The sequence below is a fragment of the Capsicum annuum genome, chromosome 12 (assembly GCF_002878395.1).
Source record: "Capsicum annuum cultivar UCD-10X-F1 chromosome 12, UCD10Xv1.1, whole genome shotgun sequence".
NCBI classification, from domain to species: domain Eukaryota; kingdom Viridiplantae; phylum Streptophyta; class Magnoliopsida; order Solanales; family Solanaceae; genus Capsicum; species Capsicum annuum.
This window is the reverse complement of record NC_061122.1, coordinates 173,180,033-173,201,704: the sequence shown is the minus strand read 5'-3', so window position 1 is coordinate 173,201,704 and position 21,672 is coordinate 173,180,033. Positions and strand designations below refer to the sequence as shown.

At 34.8% G+C, this 21,672-nt stretch overlaps 1 protein-coding gene across 1 annotated transcript in view; it reads left to right on the top strand.

Annotated features, from left to right (window-relative positions):
• The first annotated feature begins 21,340 nt into the window (after positions 1–21,340).
• Positions 21,341–21,672, top strand: part of LOC107854599 (OVARIAN TUMOR DOMAIN-containing deubiquitinating enzyme 12) — a 73,051-nt gene continuing 72,719 nt past the window's right edge. Inside the window, exon 1 of the mRNA XM_047400751.1 lies at positions 21,341–21,403. The gene's annotated coding sequence lies outside the window, so the exon portion shown is untranslated. The remainder of the gene's footprint in view (positions 21,404–21,672) is intronic.

Below are 21,672 nucleotides of genomic sequence, written 5' to 3'. Positions count from 1 at the left end.
GGGTTCCTTAGCCGGCTTACAATACTTGTGATGCTACAAATGAGCTTATCAAAGTGTGTGAGTGTAGTGAGGCTATTTGAACTAACTTGTTTGCTGTTTTGTAGGTAATTTTTCTTAGGTATATTGTAATGTAAGGATCCACATCTAAAACCGTGGATAATAATACACTTAGTACTATCATGGCATCTCTTGAGGCTATAAATTGAAGCATAGAAAAGGTGCAAATCGACATTGATTTGGTGAGAGAGGATGTAACATCATTGAAAGGGTATGTGTCTACTATGAGTGAGAGGTTGGAATATGTAGAAAGCCAAAAGAATCGACCCTCTACTCCACAACACTATCATGTCTCCTCAAATGGACATGATCAAAATACTTCTGCTACCATTTCCCCTAAAATGATACATCAAATGATCAATCCACCAAGATAACCACTAAATGCTTCCTAAAGCCAAGAGTATGATAGGCTAACCCACCTTCCACTTCACCAAGTCCAACATGAAGGATTTGGAAACCAAATTCCACCACCAAACCCGAGCCCTCCACTTAACCAAAGGCCTTAGTTCCCAATCCAAACTCCATTGAACCAAAGGCCTTACTTTCTACCAAATCCAAATACACTTAATACAAATTGACCCAACCATGTAGAGGGATATGGTAGGAAGGAACAACATAAGGTACATGGATCTTATGGTGATGTTAACTTAAAGGATGAAGAAATAAGGAGTAGGCATGGTGATCTAGGTCGATAGGTAAGGGTTGACCACCAAAATTGAGAAGTGGGCATCAATTCAATAAAAGTTAGCCATTCTATCTTCAAGAGTGAGAGTGATCTCGAGGCTTATCTTGCTTGAGAGTTGTCTTGTGACAAGATATTCCAAGTGAACGATCTAACAGAAGAGAAGAAGAGTTATTATGTGATAGCTCACTTTGAGGGGTAAGAAAACACTTGGTGAGAGTATATAAAGAGGTTTGGGAATGTGTTGATTTAGGGGAAACCCCCACTATGTTTTAGATTGAGGTACCTTATGCGGCAAGGGTACTTACTCAAGGGATAAAAGCATGAACTTTTTGCCAAGTTGTACAACTTGAGGCAAGAAAACAAAAGTGTCATAGTATACTATGATGAGTTTTAACAATTGATATTGAAGCTTGAACATCAAGGTAAACAAGTGAGCCATGATATTATACGATTCCAGGTCGAATTGAATAGATACATATCTTCACGCATGACCCTCCACAAATTTGACACTATAGATGTGATACAAGATGTAAAACATGAAATTAGAAACAACGCAAAAACAAGGAAAACAAAGAGAATGAAACAATAAAGTAAAGGATAGATAGAATGACACAAGATAATGAACGCCAAAAAACCATAATATACTAAATTGAGGCCCTCAAATGTAATCCGGCTACAAGCACCAATTCTCCTACGAAGAATCGAGAGGGACGTTGAACCCTCACAACCCACACTTCTAAATAATCCATAAGATCCAAACAAGCTTAACATAAACACTCATAAGTGTATTCCAAAATATATCCAAAATCATCTACCTAAAAAGAAAAGAAAACTAGCTATTTATAACCAAAGGCTATTTATTACACAATGGGCCCAAAAGTGACCCAAAGCCCAAAACATAACAAAGTAGTCTTCATTTTTTCGATCTCCTCATAGGGGATAACAATACTCCGTCCCTAAATCGTGGCTATGGTACACTTTCGCTTGTATCATCCTCTCCTTCTTGGAGAGAATTTATCCTTAAATTCAAGAGTTTATCAGGTTCGAGATCAAGGAATTCCTGGGAGTTCTTAGAAATGGTAGGGAGCATAACACGTGTAGCCAAGTAAAATGGAATGCTAAGATCACCTTCTTGAGGCCAAACTTCCTCTATCGGCACTTTGTAGGCTAGAAAATTTGAAACGGTAAAATCCCAATCACATGGATTCACATCAATCTCTACATTTTTATCAATATCACCAACTCCTTCCTCATGCTCCATTTTATCTTTATAGTATGGATTACCTTCTCAAAGTATGATGGCTTGTATTGTTGGACATTCACTTATTCGGTGACCCCATCCTTGGCATTTAAAGCATTGAGTACCCTTAAGATTTGGATTACCTCCTTCTCTAGGTGGATACTTTGGAGAGCTTTTCTCAATGGTCTTCTTCTCAAAAGTTTTCTTAAATTTGGAGCCTTGACTCTAAATGGATGATAATTAATACTCTACCTTAGGCTTAGTTGCCTTCTTCTCCAACTTGATATCTCTCTCAACATCAATAGTCGCTTCTAAGAGATCATCTATCTGGGAAACATTATGTATTGATATTCAAGAGGCAATATCTTGATTTAATCCTACCTTAAACTAGATCTTGGTGTACTCTTCATCCTCGTTGTAATCAAGCTTCAAGAGTAGATTTTGAAATTCATCATCGTATACTTCAACACTCTTGTCTTCTTGTCTCTAATTATATAACTTAGCAAGCAACCCTTGTCTATATCTCTCTGGTACATACTTGGCTCTCATAAAGGCCTTTATAATATTCCATGGTGGATATTGACCTCCATGAAGGATCCCTTATGTTCTCTTAGCTGATTCTCACCAAGTCAAAGCATATCCTTTAAGTCGAGCAATGGCATAGGTCATCTTCTTAACATCGGGCAAATTAATAGCTTGGAAGATCCTATCACATTGCAACTCCCATTTGAGGTACCCTTCAGGATTACTGCCTCTATGAAAGCTAAGAAGAGAGACCTTGAAAGAATTAAGACCCAAATCATGACACGCATAACAACCTTGGTCTCTTGGGATATGTCTTTGTGCACTATATCTATAACCTCCTTCAACATATCCTGTAAACTTTTCTTGAACTCCAACAGCTTGGTTTGGTGGCATTTGGTTAAGTGGAGCTTGGTAGGGTGGATTCAGATTTGGTGGCCTTTGGTAGTATAATATTTGGATATGGGGTACTTTATAGGGTTGGTAGTAGGGTGGATTGAGGCCTTGTGGGTTTAATCCCTGGGGAATTTGGTAGTTTGGAACTTGAATTGGGGGTGTTTGATAGGGAGAAGTGAGGATTTAGGGAGATTGGGTGGTGTTTTGGGGAATTTATTGGTTGAATTTTAGTAGTCGAGCTACATGTCTTAGAGTTTGGTCAGTAATAGTGGTGGTAGGCAAGGGAGCACTTACTTGTGGGAGAGGGTAGAACATATGGTAGATAGTTCTGGAGAGATAATAGCCGAAGTATCTTGAACTTACACACTTGAGGATTCTCGAAGGGGAGTTGAGGAGTAGCATTGGAATAATTATGGTTTCCTTCCACACTCACCATCCTTTCATCTAAATTCGTCATAATCTCATCCAAAATGGACAACTTCTTATTCATGTCGAGTTGCATTCCCATTATTACCTCGACTAGGATTTCAAAGCCTGCCGCGCTTAAAGTAGGTTGGATTTAATCATCCGTTTCTATAGTACCTATCAATAAGAAACTCAAACACATCTAGCAACAAGGTAAAAGTGTAATTAACACTCTCAATCCAAGTGTTTGGTTTGGCTCATAATTTAGCTCAACTTGTTGGTCTTGCTTGTTTAATGTATATAAATCTATTAAGAAGTGAAGAACTTGAAGTACTTGAATTTCAAGTGATAAACTAATAAAAAAAAAAAGATAAAAGAAGGAAAATACACAAGAAACTAAGACACAAAATAAGAGCAAACAAGAACTAATGGAATAACTAAGTAGATTACGGTTTAGTTGTTAATTAGTTTCAATAATCAAAGAAATGAAAGGAGGAATTAAGAGATGAAATTGATGTTTTTGAACCTAATTTTATGGAGTTTTGAAGTGATGAGAAGTGTTTTATAAGTTGAATTGATGTTGGAGAAGTGTTGAATTGTGTTTGGGATGCGTTGGGGCCGATTTGCGCTCATTTGAGGTGTTCTGCGTTGAGGTGCGTTTGGGGAGTTGCTTCAGCAGGTGGGGTGCATGTCCAGCACAACTTGGATTCACGATGACCGCCCCTACTGGTTTTATGTGTGTTGTACCTTCTAGAGTAGACCAAGAGCACCTTGGGCGCAGATGCAAGGCAAGTCACCCTCTCCTCTCTCTTAAAATAACCCTTTTGCCCTCTAAATGGTTCCCCCTTGTACTCTCTTGTGGAATATTATTTAGGTACTTGTACAAACACTTTTTCACACTTTTTTATTCACTTTTTAGGATCAAACAACTATCTTTTGAAGAAAATTCCCCTTGAAGATTTGAATTTCGCCAAGAACACTAAAGAAGAACAACAACTTCAAAATGCTCTAAATTTTCAACCCTTGCTCGGAATGTGGTGAAATTTGTAACTTAGGCTATTTTAAACCTTATAAACATATTCCAAGCATAAATTTCCTCAGATTCTCAACAAAAATTTCCAGATTTTAACTCCACTTTCAACCTTCAAACTTGAGCTTATCAACAATGGTAGACCCTCCGATTCACCTCCAATTGAGCTCAAATTCAAGGTTTAGACTCTAATGATGTTAAGGAATAAGAATATAATACCAAAACACAATAAAAACAACAAAATAAATATTGGATTCATAGTAGATGAAAGAAGTATGAATGGAAAAATGGAGAGTAATAGGGTGGAGGGAAGGAGACAGTAAAATGGAAAGTGTACTCCCTAATTGGCAAGTTTAATTTTTCTCCCACATTGGTGAAAGAATAAAACTTGAGAGTGTTTATATTGAGAAACACTAACTCCACATGGGTGGTGAGGCAAGAACTAGATGATGCCTCGCGTCGTCGACGTCGTCGCTTGCTCGGCTCGGCTTTGGCTTCGGCTTCAAATTTGGATTTGGATTTTTCAAATGATCGATCGATGAGATCTATATTTTTGGATAAAATTTATTTGAATTCCGAAAAATGCCAAAGAGAATAACACAGTAAATATTTTTTCTATGTTCGATACTCCATTTATATGTATTTTGGTGATGTTTTTCTGAATTGATGCGTTGTTTCAGTGAACGTTGAATAGATGCACTATTATAGTAAACAAATGCACTGTTCCAATAAACAGATGCAATGTTACAGTTAACAGATGCACTATTACAGTAACAGATGCACTGTTCCAGTGAACTGGTGCACTGTTTCGCGAAATGGTGTATGCTTCAGCAAAAATACTGCACTGCTTTAGGGAAAAATAGCCGTGAAATTTCAAAATAGTCACACCTCTAAGTTGAACCAATGCCATATTTTCAAACAGGCATGTTATGGCTATAAAAACCTGCCTTCTTCCACAGGTTTGAGGCAATGAAATTTTCAGAATAAAAACTCTCTTCTTTTCTTTAAAATATTTTGTATGATCAATCAAAGCGTTCTGTGCATTCGAAGAATCCACCTATTTGAGGTACCGCTATAGTCAAATTGAAGGCCATTTTATCCTGGGAGGAAAAATTCCACAACCTCGGGTACAGTGAGGAGAATTATTTCCTTAAGGAAATTCCGTGAATTCGGACGATTTAGCCTATTTAATTTCTGCTTCATCTTATTTTTCCTGAAAAATAAATACACTTCTTGGAAAGGTCATTTTGATCTTGTGTTGAGGGTATTTGATACTTCATTGTGATCTTGCTTATACTTGAACTCTAGTTGAAGTTGTTGTTGTAATATACAGATTCTGCGTGCCCGTAGAAGGAAATAACAATCTTAAGGAAATAATCTACAGAATCTGTATTGCTTATTTTTAGAGATTAAAGCTTAAGGTTTCTACTCCGCTTGAATTTAACTAGTGATTAGAAGACATAAAATCTTCATCAGAAGTTAAGGTTCACTCGGTTGACGATTCGAAGTAATAAAAACTTCATCGTTAACTAGAAATAAGAAGAAGAGTTTCAAGTTATTAACTTTATAAGTAGTATTCTGAAAAATTACTGAGTTTTCTGTCTTGTGGTGACAGAAAAATGACAACTGAAAGTCAAATGCATGATGTGGCTACAACTATAGGGGCAAACAATATTGCTTCATCAAGCCGCATAAATGCTCAGCCAATAATGGCACTGGCGGAGAAGCTCGAAAAATTTTTGGGCATTGACTTCAAGTGGTGGAAGCAAAAGATGTTCTTTTACCACACCACTTTATGTCTGCAATAGTTCACTAGCGAAGACGCTCCTGAGGTGCCCAAGGGAACCTCGGACAAAGACCGTTTCGTTATTATAGAAGCTTGGAAACATTCGGACTTCTTTTGCAGGAATTATATTCTGAATGGTCTCCAAGATGACCTCTACAATATTTATAGTGGAACCAAGACATCAAAGGAACTGTGGGGGGAACTTAAACGAAAATATAAGATGGAGGATGCAGAAATTAAGAAATTTCTTGTTACACGGTTCCTGGACTTCAAAATGATAGATAGCAAATCTATTATCTCTTAAGTACAGGAGTTGCAAGCCATTATACATGATCTCCTAGCAGAAGGATTAATTATGAATGATGCTTTCCAAGTAGCAGTGATAGTTGAGAAGCTACCACCTTTGTGGAAAGACTTCAAAAACTACTTAAAGCATAAGCGCAAGGAGATGACTGTTGAAGATTTTATTGTCCGACTTCATATTGAAGAGGACAATAAAGCTGCCGAAAGAAGGTCAAAGGGTAATTCTACAATTAATGGAGCACATATTGTAGAAGATGACCAAAATAATTTGAAGAAAAGAAAGAAAGTTGAACATGGAAGCAATCAACCCAAGAAAAAGTTCAAGGGAAAATGCTTTAATTGTGGCAAAATTGGCCACAAGTCCACAGATTGTCGAGTCCTGAAGAAAGGCAAGAAAAAGGATCAAGTAAATATGATTGAATCCAACAAAGAATGAGAAGATTTGTGTGCTATGTTCTCAGAATGCAACTTGGTGGGGAATCTTCATAAATGGTGGATGGATTCTGGTGCCACCCGCCATGAATGTGCCAACAAGGAGTTATTTTCGTTATTTACTCTGGCTCAAGCGGAAGAAATGATCTACATGGCTAACTCTGCTACTGCTAAGGTGGACGGAATAGGAAAAAATTGTTTAAAGATAACTTCTGGCAAGGTCTTAACACTGAACAATGTGTTATATGTTCCGGAGTTATGTAGGAACTTAATTTTTGTTTCACTCCAAGATAAGAACGGGTTCAAATATGTAAACGTTTCTAGAAAAATTATAATTAGCAAAGGAGAAATGTATGTAGGGAAAGGCTATCTGACCGAAGGTCTTTATAAGATGAATGTAATGACTGTTGAAATAAATAAAATTTCAAATGTTTCTTATTTGTTTGAGTCTTATGATTTGTGGCATGAACGTTTAGGCCATGTTAATTACACAATATTACAAAAACTGATTAACTTAGAAGTTTGGCCAAACTTTGAGTGCAATAAATCAAAGTGTCAAACGTGTGTGGAATCAAAGTATGCAAAGCATCCTTATAAGTCGTTGAAATGAATTCCAATCCCTTAAACTTAATACACACTGACATTTGTGATATGAAGTCAACACTATCACATGGTGGGAAAAAGTATTTCACAACTTTTATTGACGATTGCACTAGATATTGTTATGTCTACTTGTTAAATAGTAAGGATGAAGCAATAGGTGCGTTTAGGCAATATAAAACTGAAGTTGAAAATCAGTTAGACAAAAAGATCAAAATGATAAGAAGTGATAGGGGCGGAGAATATGAATCTCCCTTTGCGCAAATATGTGTAGAGAATGGAATAATCCATCAAACTACGGCCCAATATTCACGTCAATCTAATGGAATTACAAAAAGCAAAAATCGAACTTTGAAGGAAATAATGAATGTCTTACTTATAAGTTTTGGTTTACCACAAAACTTATGGGGGGAGGCTATCCTTACGGCCAATCAAATACTCAAAAGAGTTCCCCATAGTAAGACACAATCAATTTCTTACAAAAAATAGAATAGAAGGAAACCCAACTTGAAATATTTTAAAGTGTGGGGGTGTCTAGTAAAGGTTCAAGTTCCTATACCTAAAACGGTTAAGATAGGACCTAAAATGGCGGATTGTGTGTTCATAGGATATGCTAAAAGTAGTAAAGCATGTCGATTTTTGGCTCATAAATCCAAACATCCGTATATTAATAAAAATACAATAATTGAATCAGACAATGCTGAATTCTTTGAAAATATTTACCCGTATAAAATTAGACATTAATAGTCTAGTGGAGGATTTAAACGACCTCGAGATAAACCAAGTGAGAATGTACATAATAAAAAAAATCAAAGATGTAGTACACGTCAAAGAACGTCAACTTCGTTTGGATCGGATTTGATAACATTTCTCGTAGAAAATGAGCTTCAAACATTTAAAGAAGCGATGTCATCGTCAGACTCATCCTTTTGGAAAAAGGCAATCAATAGTGAGATAGATTCAATCTTAAGCAACCATACATGAGAATTGGTTGACCTTCCTCCCGGAAATAAATCGTTAGGTTCTAAATGGATCGTCAAAAGAAAAATGAAGGCGGATGGTACTATTGACAAATACAAGGCAAGACTTGTAGTAAAAGGCTTTAAATAGAAGGAAGGCCCTGATCACTTTAATACATACTTGCTAGTAACAAGGATAACCTCGATTCGAATGTTAATTGCCTAGGCAGCGGTATATGATCTTCAAATCCATCAAATGGATGTGAAGACCGTATTCCTAAATGGAGATTTAGAGGAAGAAATATACATAGAATAACCTGAGGGTTTTGTGGTTCCAAGAAAAGAAAATAAGGTGTGTAAACTTGTTAAGTCACTTTATGGACTAAAACAAACACCTAAGCAATGGCATGCAAAGTTTGATTAAACCATGTTGGCAAACGGATTCAAGATAAATGAATGTGACAAATGTGTATATATTAAAGGCACACCAAATTACCAAGTCATTGTTTGTTTATATGTGGATGATATGTTGATCATCAGCAGAGATATTTGTGATATAAATGCAACCAAACGAATACTCGAGAGCAAGTTTAATATGAAAAACCTTGGAGTTGCAGATGTGATCTTAGGTATAAGAATCCATCGAACTCCACAAGGGTTAGCATTATCACAGTCTCATTATATCGAAAAAGTACTTGACAAGTTCAAGGATATGGAATTCGGTATTGCCAAGACTTCATTGGATGTGAAATTTGCACTTCGAAAGAATGAAAGTGAAAGTGACTTACAATTGGAGTATGCAAGAGTATTGGGGTGTTTAATATATATAATGAACTGTACACGATCAGACATAGCATGTGCAATTAGCAAATTGAGTCGGTACACGAGTAATCCCAACAAAACTCATTGGATGGCAATGAAAAGAGTTTTGGGGTATCTTAAATACACTCAAAACTATGCTTTGCATTATAGTAAATATCCTATGGTACTTGAAGGATATAGTGATGCAAATTGAATCACCGAATCAAATGAAGTAAAATCCACAAGTGGATATGTATTTACTATCGGTGGAGGAGCGGTTACTTGGAAATCATCCAAACAGAATTGTATCGCTCGCTCTAAAATGGAATCTAAATTTATTGCATTAGACAAAGCCGGTGAAGAAGAAAAATGGCTCTGGAATTTCTTGGAAGATATTCTGTATTGGCCCAAGCTAGTGGCACCAGTATGTATACACTGTGATAGCCAAACGATAATAGGTAGGGCAGGGAGCATGATGTACAATGATAAATTTCATCATATACGACGGAGATATAATACCATTAGGGAACTTATCTCTAGTGGAATTATCACTATTGACTATGTAAAGTCAAAGGATAATATGCCGGATCCACTTACAAAAGGCCTATCTAGAGAAGGAGTGGAAAGAAATCCAAGGGAATAGGTTTAAGGCCTAGGACAAGTTAGCATGGCGGTAACTCTACCTAGTAGACTGGAGATCCCAAAAGCTAGGTTTAAGGAGATCAAACAAAGTTGTGTCTAACAGGTTCAACATTATCAAATACCCAACTCATTCTCATGATGTAGACAATGTTTAGTAAACAAGGATAAGACTTCAGGTGAAAAGTCTTTTAATGATTATCTACATTTGGCAGATTTGACCAAATAGTTTAATCTACAGGATTGAACATTTAGAAATTACCTATGTTAGTAAAGGTCTATTCTCTAAGCTCTCATGAAACCGGAACGTGTTCATGGCTGAAAAGAACAAAACCATGAGAACCATAAATGTTAAAAGGTTGGTTGTATGACATGTATTGTCTAGGTGTACAACAAAGTTCTACGGTTCGAAGATATCAAATCTACCGATTGACTGAGTGCATCCGATGCATTTCACTACGAAAAGTTCAAAAGGAAACCCACTTATCCAGATGCAATCAGTCTTTGCTTGATGATCACATACTAGTCTGAAAAACTTTTACAAAGAAGAATAGCCATTCTCATTCATATGGGGGATTGTTGGGTTCATAATAGATGAAAGAAGTGTAAATGGAAAAATGGAGAGTAAAAGGGTGGAGGAAAGGAGACACTAAAAATGGAAAGTGTACTTCTAAATTGGCAAGTTTACTTTTTCTCCCACATTGGTGGAAGAAGAGAACTTGAGAGTGTTTATATTGAGAAACACTAACTTTACATGGATAGTGAGGCAAGAACTAGATGATGCCTCGAGCCATCAACATCGTCACTCGCTCGGCTCGACTTTGATTTCGGCTTTGGATTTGGATTTAGATTTGTCAAATGATCGATCGATGAGATCTATATTTTTGGAAAAACTTTATTTGAATTCCAAAAATGCCAAAGAGAATAACACAGTAAATATTTTTTTTGTGTTCGATAGTCTATTTATATGCATTTTGGTGATGTTTTTCTGAATTGATGCGTTGTTTCAGTAAACGTTGAACAGATGCACTGTTATAGTAAATAGATGCACTATTCCAGTGAATAGATGAACTGTTACAGTAAACAGATGCACTGTTACAGTAACAGATGCACTGTTCCAGTGAACTGGTGCACTGTTTCACGAAATAGTGTAATGTTTCAGCAAAAATACTGCATTGTTTCGGGGAAAAACAGCCATGCAATTTCAGAATAGTCATACCTCTAAGTTGAACCAATGCCATATTTTCGAACAGCATGTTATGGCTATAAAAGCCTACCTTCTTCCACAAGTTTAAGGCAATGAAATTTTCAGAATAAAAACTCTTTTCTTTTCATTACAAATATTCTATGTGATCAATCAAAGCATTTTGTGCGTTCGAAGAATCCGCCTATTTAAGATTCCGCTATAGTCGGATTGAAGGCCATTTTATCCTGGGAGGAAAAATTCCACAACCTCGGGTATAGTGAGGGGAATTATTTTCTTAAGGAAATTCTGTGAATTCGGACGACTTGGCCTATTCAATTTCTGCTTCATCTTATTATTCCTGAAAAATAAATACACCTTTTGAAAAGGTCATTTTGATCTTGTGTTGAGGGTATTTGATATTTCATTGTGTTCTTGATTATACTTGAACTCTAGTTGAAGTTATTGTTGTAATATACAGATTCTGCATACCCGTAGAAGGAAATAACAATCAAAGACTCAAAATTTGACCTAAAGGCAAAAACGTAATTTTTTTTTTGGATTTTCAATTTTCCAACATAACAAAACCCAAGAAGAGAATTGTGGGAACGATTCTAAGCTCGCATCTGATACCAAATGATATGAGACGTGAAATACGAATTTGGAAACAACATGAAAACAAGGACAACAAAGGAAAATGAAGCAATAACGTAAAGGATAGATAGAATGACACAAGAGAAGAAACACCAGCACCATAATATACTAAAATGAGGCCCTCAAACGTAATTCGACTACAAGCACCAATTCTCCTATGAAGATTGAGAGGGACGTTGAACCCTCACAACCTATATTTCTAGACAATTCGTAAGCTCATAACAAGCTTAACATAAACACTCGCAAGTGTATTTTAAAACATATCCAAAATCATCTACCTAAAAATGAAAGAAAACTAGCTATTTATAGCCATAGGCTATTTATTACACATTGGGCCTAAAAGTGACCCAAAGCTCAATACATAACAAAGTAGTCTTCATTCTTTTGATATCCTCATAGGGGATCACAATATTCCTCTTCATCCCTAAAATGTGGCCATGATGCACTTTCATTTGTATCAAGATGGTATCTTTCAAACGACATTGGAGGTTGAAAGGGAGGTCTCAACTTACAATTCTAAGGGCCACCAACAACCTTCCTTGGATTGGCACAAAGACAAAGAGCATTCATCCAATGCCAACCAACCTGAGACCAAGGCTGCCACAACCTAAACCAAGTCTGCCCAAAGGTATCCTCCAAAAAATGAAGGTAAATCGAATCCTCTTTCTCGTCCTAAGGGTTTTCAATGTTTCAAATGTCAAGGGTGGGGACACAAAGCTAGTGAGTGTCTAAATTAGAGAAATATGATCCTTGGGAGGGGGGAATTATACTATCTTAGACAAGAGGTATAAATTTAATTGGATGAGGATGATGAAAAAACTCAAAATGAAGAACAAGAGGCCGAGGTGTAAATTGATGATGGCGAGGAAGATGTTTGGCCGCATGATGGTGTGTGTGAAGTGCCTAGTTTTATACTAAGAAGAGTCACGATTAGTGAGGTTTTGGAAGAGGAATCCGAGAGTAAAATAGGTGAAGTAAGGCAGGAAACAATGCAACAAAGAGGAAAGAAGTCCTTGGTTGTAGGATTTACCCACAAAGACCCTTTTATCACTTACTAACATAGATACTAGCAGTTTGCCTAGTATCTACTCTTCTTATGTATAGGTTGAAGAACATGTTAGTCCAAAGAGCATGCTTGATGATCTCATGAAGCTCGTGGTTGAGCATTCTAATCTCGAGAAAGGAAATGTAGAAGATGGTTCAAGGAGGAGAGCTTACGGGTGATGAAGCCTCGAATTTGTGAACAAATTTATTTTAGGATAAAAAGGATGATACGGGCATAATCACGGAGATGGACGTATGATATTGTGTGTTGGCTCCGTCCAAAGGAGTTTGCAAATAAAGTATGAAAGGAGGCCTTAAGACACACCAAAACAGCCCCTATGTTTGCACTTAAAGGGCGTCTCTCTCTTAAGGGGTCTTTTGGATATTTTGTCTTCTATTTGTAATATACCATATATAGAACATTTTAGGGTTTTAGTCATTAGTTTATTGATGATATTTTGTAAGTCTTGAAACATTGAAACACATTTCTCTCTAGTGAGAAAGGCTCTTGGCTGAAACTAGGGAAAACAAGTGTGGATTCACTTGTGTTGCATTCTTGGATTGGAAACATAGGTGCTTGGGGATATTGACATCCCTCTTGTGTCCACGTAAGAGTGTCAGTGTTGTTATTACATGTTTTAAGGGTTTTGGTGTTTGATACATACCTTAGTTCTTGTAATAATCTATGTCACACTATCTATCCTTTTTATTCTTGTAATCGTGTAGTTGTTTGTGTTCATGTAATCTTCAAAACCATGGGTGTTATTATCCTATTGGTGTTGTTCTTATCATATTATTGTCCATCTTGTGTTGTTGTTGGCTGTTTTGGTGTTATTTACACCTTGTTTCCTTGTTATTGCTGAAGCATTTCTCAGCTTGAACCTTGTTCTCGGCTTAGCCTTGTGTAGTGGACTGTTTTATGCCATTTTCGTGTGTTCCATGGTTTGATTTGTATCAATTATCAATTTAGACAAGTCAGGTACATAATAAATCAAAATAACAATATAAGAAACATGATATCAACATACAAAGTACAGGTTTAAGAAGAAGCAACAATGTTGTAGACATCAAAGGTTCATTTTGAAAGGGTTGTTTCACTGGAATTTCTTCTTAAGTTTAGTGGTAGTACTAGTTTTATTTAAAATTCATTCCATCGAGCTAAGGAATAAAAAAAAGAGGAACAACAAACAAGAATTATACTTGAGATGTATACGTTGTGTCTTCAAGAATCACAATGAAGAAGTTCAAAGCCAACAATCTCAAGATTCATATCATCAAAATGAGAAAAACGCGATAAAAGGGGGACGGTAAGCATTGATATTCTGGAGCAAATATAGATTTGAGTTTGCCTGATTGTTGGAAGTAATTTTCTTGAATATAAAGATATATACCTGGTGAGAGCTTGGGGTGTCGATTTGTTCTAATATTCAAATAATGGTATGCTCAAATCTAACTTAGAAGCTCTAAAGTCGATGTGGTAGATCCCTATTTGACAAATACAAGATTCACAATGTAACTTCATCAGTTCTTGAATCAATTTCTTGGATAAGGTGGTGGCATTAGTTTCAATTGAAGCTCAACCCGCTGATTTAAGGAAAAGATAAAATAAGGGGCGAAGTTTATAATCGTTACCTTAGTGTGGAGAAATAGCTTGAAGCTTTGACAATCGAACCTTGTCCTTATCGTGAATTCAACATTAAGATTTCTGATTCTAAAGAACAAATCGATTCAAAGTAGTGGGGAAGATGAAGTGAGCTCGACAAGCTTCCTTTAACTCTCATAATTTGCTTTAGACTTTGCTTCTGTTGTCTAATATATGTTTTTGTTGTTGGGCCAGCTCACTTTTGGGTCTGGCCTATGTCAATACTAATTTCTTATTAATAAATAGGTTTTGAGCCTAACTTTAATTTCAAAAAAAACAAAAGAAAAATAAAATTGCTTATATTCCTCCTGTAGAATTTGATATTGGATTATTTCTCACAAAAGAATAAAGACATTAATCACTAATATTAGCTAGCCCCAAAGGCCAAACGTTGTACTTATGACTAGTTCATTCACGCACATGTTATTACTTTATTACTACTATCCTTACTAGGTTTCACAAGTGGGATTGTAAATATATACATACTTTAAAGGAAAAATGGTTCGATGGACTCCTGTACTGTGTCAGTTTTGTAAGTTGGATACTTCTACTTACATATTTGTCATCTGGACCCCTGAACCCACTAAAAATCAATATTTCAAACCCTTTGACCGTTGATCAGGCCTATGTGGCATTAAAAGCACTGACTAGTACGAGGCGTATGTAGGCATGCGCCTAGGGTGCGAGTGGGGTCAATTTTTTATCAAATTTATATTAAAATAATTTTTTTAAAAAATAAAATAATATTAAAATTTTAAAAAAATTAAAAAAGAACTTTTTTCCCTCCATCTTTTTAAATTTAAAAATATTTTTAAAAATAATAAATAAAAAATAAAAAAACCCTTCCCCAACCCCCCCTCCCCGTTCAGCCACCCCTACCCCACTCCAGCCCTCATTCAACCACCCTCTTCCCACCCCCGCCCCCCTTCAGCCACCCCCCCCCCCCCCCCGCCCTCATTCAGCCACCCCTACCCCACCCTATCCCCTCTCCCCTAATGCCAGCCATCACTATTAACGCTGGCAAGCACCACTGCAGTGTCCCCTTCCCCCGAGCTGTACTCACCCAACAACAACAATGGAATCTCAATTAATTAAAGTTTTTTGGACATATCTTGAGTTCTTCAAAGGAATAAAACTCAAAATATATGTACTCACCCAACAACAGCAATGGCACCACAAATCCTATTTTCCTCCCTCACATCTCAATCCCAATCTGCTCAATATTATTACCAAAGGAAGAAAGAAATGCCCCCCAACCACACACAGCGCCCTTCATTCTACTTTTTTTTTAATTCACTTTCTTAATTTAATTTTTTTTATTTTGTTTAGAATTAATTTTATAACTTTTACAAATTGCTAAATATATTTAAATAAAAAGTGAAAATTCATTATGTTTGTGTACGTGAATTTATAGTTAAAACTTTAAATTAATTAGAAAGAAATTTCAATTATTAGGATAAATTTGATGTTTAGTTAAATTTATTGTGCTTTCTATTTTAGAATTTATAGTTGAAAATTTGCATTTATAGTTAAAAATTTAAATTAAAAATTTATTGTGTTTGTGTATTAGAATTTCTACAAATTAATAAAAAAAATTATTTAATTAATTTATTTTAATACTAATTTTTTTATGTAGTATTTTAAAAATGACATTAAATGTAATGTAATGCTTAAAAATGATGTGGCAGCTAACGTGGTAGACGTGAACGTGGTAGACGTGGCAGCTAACGTGACAGCTGACATGGGAAGAGTGTGTTACACTCACCAAAAAAGTCTTTAAAATGTTGTTTTTTAATGGGTTTAAGGTTCAGATGACAAACATGTAAGTAGGAGTATCCACATTACAAAACGGACATAGTACAAAGATCCACTGAACCATTTTGCCTACTTTAAATTATGTTGTTTTATAAAATATCAAATCGTCATATCTCTTTAGCCCAGCATTGCTAATTTTTAGGTTAAATTTCCTTCCCATTAAATAATATTTTCTTTAAAAACTACTTAATTATGCAACTACCTTTTTTAAAAAAAAATTATGAAGATTTGTGAATAAGACATGTCTTACTGCTACTAAATTATATCAATTATAAACTAAAAAATTATGATCCAAATTATATATTTTTGAGTTGACTTTAGCCCGAGCTTTAGTAGGGGCCTTGTGAAAGTAAGGGGTCATTTGGTTAGGAACAAGTTATTCCGAAATAATTAATTTTGAGATTAATTATTTCGAGATTAGTTATTTCATTATATAATAGGATAAGTAAGGCACAAATGGTGGGATAAGTAATCCTTCGCTAATTTATCCCATCAACAATACATGAGATAAAATAATTTCACAGGTTATCTCGAAACTATTGTAATCTATACCTCACACCGAATGCCCCCTAAGGGGTTGTTTGGTAGAGTGTATTGAAATGTTAATGCATGCATTAGTTTAACGTGTATCAGTAGTACCTTGTTTGCTATATCTTTTCACCTTATGTATAACTAATGCAAGCATTAGTTATACACTCTATTGTGTATTAAGGTGTGTATTACTAATGCCTCAAAATCCATGGCATTAGTAATGCAATGGATCTAATGCGTGCATTAACATGCTTAAAGACCCTATTACCCCTCAAAAAAAATTTCGTATCCTTTACAACATATATATTGAGGGTATTATATAAAAAAAAAATTAGAAATTATGTAGCTCATGTTTTTTTTAATACGTCAAACCAAACACTGCATAAGAAAAATACAAGCATAACTAATGCAAATATAACTAGCACAAGCATTAATAATACAAACATTACTAATATACTGTTGTAAATGTATTTATATTATAGTGAATGTCTATCAAGATCTATTTTGATATCTATTAGGATTTGAAGCATCCGTCTTTTACTCAAACTAGGAGTAAATTTTTCCTATAAATAGAGGGGTTTTGTTCATTGTATTTATAATCATACAATTTCTCATCCCTCAAGAGAAGAAATAAGAATTACTCTCTCTATTCTCTCTACTCTTCTTCTTGTTCTTTCTTGTTTTATAACACGTTATCAACACGAGTCTCTAATTAATTATATGTTGCGGACAAAGTGCACACAGCAAGGAGAATGAAATTCCTTTATGAGATAAGTATTAATATTATTTTTTTATGTTGTTTGAAACTAGTAAAAGGAATTACTTTTTAAGAAGTAACGTTTTCGTAGGTTAATAGTAAAAATGGTGTTTTGTTCGGTGCATGAAAATAGGTTGGTTGACTTTTTCTTACATTAAACAAAAAAGGGGGTTCAAATTGTATATGGAGCACAAATGTGCAAAGGAGTTACACGATTAATTGATATTGTTACATACTAGCAATTGGACCACTATAATAATATTGACTGAATTGAGAAGTGAAACTACAGATATATATATATATATATATGTTTTGTTTGTCATAAATTACTCTTAAAATAAACAAAGGATCTCATATTAACATTGATTGTACATAAATAGCATGTATTTGATAATTATGGATTCAAATTTCATCGCACAAAGAGTAAGACATCGAATTCGGGTTAAAGTCCCGATGTATCATGATGATAAGATGTTGGGTTCAAGTCCCATCGATTCATGCCTAAGACGTCTTTATATGGATAAGATGTTGAGTTTGAATCTCAATACACCATATTAATGATATTATGATGGTTAAGGCAAAATAACGGGTGTTTGATGAAAAGTCATGAAATTCGAACCATTGAATATGCTCTATTCCATGAAATGAATGTGGTAGCAATATATGATAAGTCTAAAATATAACAACTTACTTCATTCTTGAGGTGTATGTGGTAGCAGTGCATAATATGTCTGAAAGAAGATAAGTGATTGAATGCACGAATATATGCGTGGAGAGACAATATGATAATGATCATCAAAAGTGATGATATTTTCACACGCTTATATGATTATAAGATATGCTAGAGAAAAAAAATTCTTTACATCATATGTATGCCTCGATTTGCTTCTAAAGTAGCAAAATCTTGAAAGAGGTTATAAGCTATCATAATTTGATAGGCTTAAGGCACGATTATATTCCATTCCTGGGGAATGAGAAACTTATTAATGTAAATGTGCACTTGATTGTGATTGTATCACAACTTACCTCTGAAAGAGGTTGAATAATTTTGAAATCTACTTCTGAAGTAGTAAATCTGAAATTTATTCATGTAATAGTAAATCTGAAATTTACTAAAGAAAAAGTACATGTCATGGTAAACTTGGAGTTTACTAGAATAAAAGTTCATAAATTGATATGAACGATTGTGACACCTCGAAGATGTGCATGTATTGAAGAACTAGAAGATTCTTCAAGAATTATTTATGTCGTTTGTTCTCATGATAAGTTGGTTGGACCAACTAATATTGGGATTTGATCCCTTCAAATCTGAAAATTATAAAAGGTGAATAAGGGCCCGTTCATCTATCATGTGATATGTTAAAATGATGCATCAATAAGATGATCACATGTACATTTATTGTCAACCTGTAGTTTGATATTCATAAAGTTGCTTGCTCAATAAAATTGAGTTAAGCATGATTTTCAGATTGTGTAATCAAGATAATTCATCTTAATGATGATGGTTTAGCATTAAATGCCTTTGATAAATATCTAAACCATTGTTAATGAGAACAAAACTTCATGTATTAGTTTGAAATATGATATATTGCAATAACACTTGTATGCATTAAACCAATAAATTATGATTATTTCTTCCCTCTCAATTGGTTCAAGGTCGGGAACCAATTATTCCATCTAATAATTTTGATGTGCGATATACGATTAATGAATATACCATAATGCACAAAGATGGATTCCTCAAAGAAGTAGAGGATGTATGTTAGTTTTCCTACCATAAGAGGGAGATTACAAGCGCTATGAAATATGTTAGGAATTATCATCAGATCCTCATCCAAAAGGTAATTCAAGTCAAATGTCGAAAGCATCTCATATTAAGCACAAGTACTCTTATTTTGGGTTCCTAAAGGACAAAGTCTATGTATGCGTGAAGCGTGGTAGACTAATCGGTTCTAAATGAAATAGTCCTTGAAAAATAAGGAGCAAATAATCATAATAAGAAGGCAATGAGCTATTGAAAAGCCTACGATATAACACTTCATGAAACCTTTTGACAGGTTCATGTACTTGAAAATAATGAAGTGATGAGATCTCAAAATGTTATGTCGCATTGTGAACCGATACTAAATGATATATCATCAATATCTTTGACACAATATTGGTGCAATATTGTGAAAGATTACGATGATCTTAATTCTATGTTAATTTAAGTATGCTGACGTAGAAATATTTATCATATGACATGAAAGGATGCATCTTGGTAAGTATTAAACTTATTTGATTTGCAGTTCAGATATTTTAAGATGTCACTCATGAAATGTTGAATATTGTCACTTGACAAAACTTATGTGAAAAACTTATAAGGATTCAAAATGCTTGAAGCATATAAAAGTTTCTGGGAAACTTATTTATAATCCTTATATTGTATAAGCTTATTGCTTGAACATCATTGAAACTCTTGGAGAGTTTTCAAAGAAATAGATTATTTCCTGAAATTCAAACTATATCGAATTGGATTGGTTATGAAGTACCATATCTTAGTGCAATTGATGCACTCATGTACCTTGTAAATACTACAAGGCCTATAACCTTTCCAGTCAATTTGTTAGCAAGGTATATTTCTGCTCCTACCATGACACATCAAAATGGGATAAAACACATGAACTTGTTTTATTTTAAAGATTGTAATTCCGATCTTATTGGTCATGCTGATGTTGGGTACTTATCTGACCCGCATAAAACTGGGTCTCAAATAGGCTATGTGTTCATATGTGGTGGTACTGCCAGATCTTGGAGATAGATAAAACAGTTTATCATAGCCACTTGATCGAATCATGCTGAGATAATAGCTATTCATGAAGCAAGCCGAGAATGTGTATGGTTGAGGTCCATGATATATCTCATTCGAGAAAAATGTGATGTGAAATATGACAATCTACCCATAATTTTATACAGAGATAATTCAACATACATAACACATCTTAAAGGAGGATTCATAAAAGGAGATAGAACGAAGCATACTTCATCAAAACTTTCCTATATATTAACATGCAACAGATTCGTTCAACTGACAATGTGACTGATTTATTCACCAAATCTTCTCCAATTGCAACTTTCAAGAAGATGGTGTACAAGATCGAGATGCAAAGGTTCAAGGATATTCTTATTAGGGGAGTTAATACACACTGTACTCTTTTTCCCTTACGAGGTTTTGTCTCACTGGGTTTTCCTTGTAAGGTTTTTAATGAGGCAGCCGAAATGCGTATTATTAGAGATGTGTACTATTTTTCCTTCACTAGATTTTTTTTCTACTGAATTTTTTCTAGTAAGGTTTTAACGAGATATATTATCTACCGATTAGACATTCAAGGGGAGTGTTATAAATATATTTAGATTATAGTGAATGTCTATCAAGATCTACTTTGATATCTATTAGTATTTGAAACATCCGTCTTTTACTCAGACTAGGAGTAAATTTCTCCTATAAATAAAGAAATTTTATTCATTGTATTTACAATTATGATCTCATCCCCCAACAGAATAAGAATTACTCTCTCTATTCTGTCTACTCTTTTCTTATTTTATAACATATACTATATTTTATATTATTCTTATACACTCTAACATACGAACCCAAAAATCTTTAAACAAGAAGTTCTCGGGGCACGTGTTGGTTGGCGGGCAAAGCTTCCGGTTTCACAAATGTATTAGGTGGGGCCCTCCCTTTCCACGCCGAAAATTGGGTTGTTTTTACCATTCAAAGAACGTTGGTGATGAATCTTTCTTACTACTACCCCACGCGTATCCAAATACGGACTGATGATTTCACGCTTTCATTGTTTTTAAGCATATTGGAGATTATTTTGTTCTTTACTTCCTACATTAAGATTTCTCTCCCAAGTCTCTTTTCTCCAATTCAAAGGTTAGTATTCTTCAGTTATTGTACGCACTTTCAGATATTAGGTATCCATTATAATTCTATGATACTGTGATTATTTTTTTGTTTTTGGGGGTTAATTGGATTTTGTTTTCTAGAATTGGAAAAAAGCAACTAAAAATGCTTTGAGGAGCGGAATTTTGTTTTTCTATGCTTTGTGATTTATTTTTGTGTTATGAGGATCAAATCGATGTCTAGTAATTTCTTTTCTATGGCTGTGGCATACCATGTTGTAATTTTTTAAAAGAAAATTG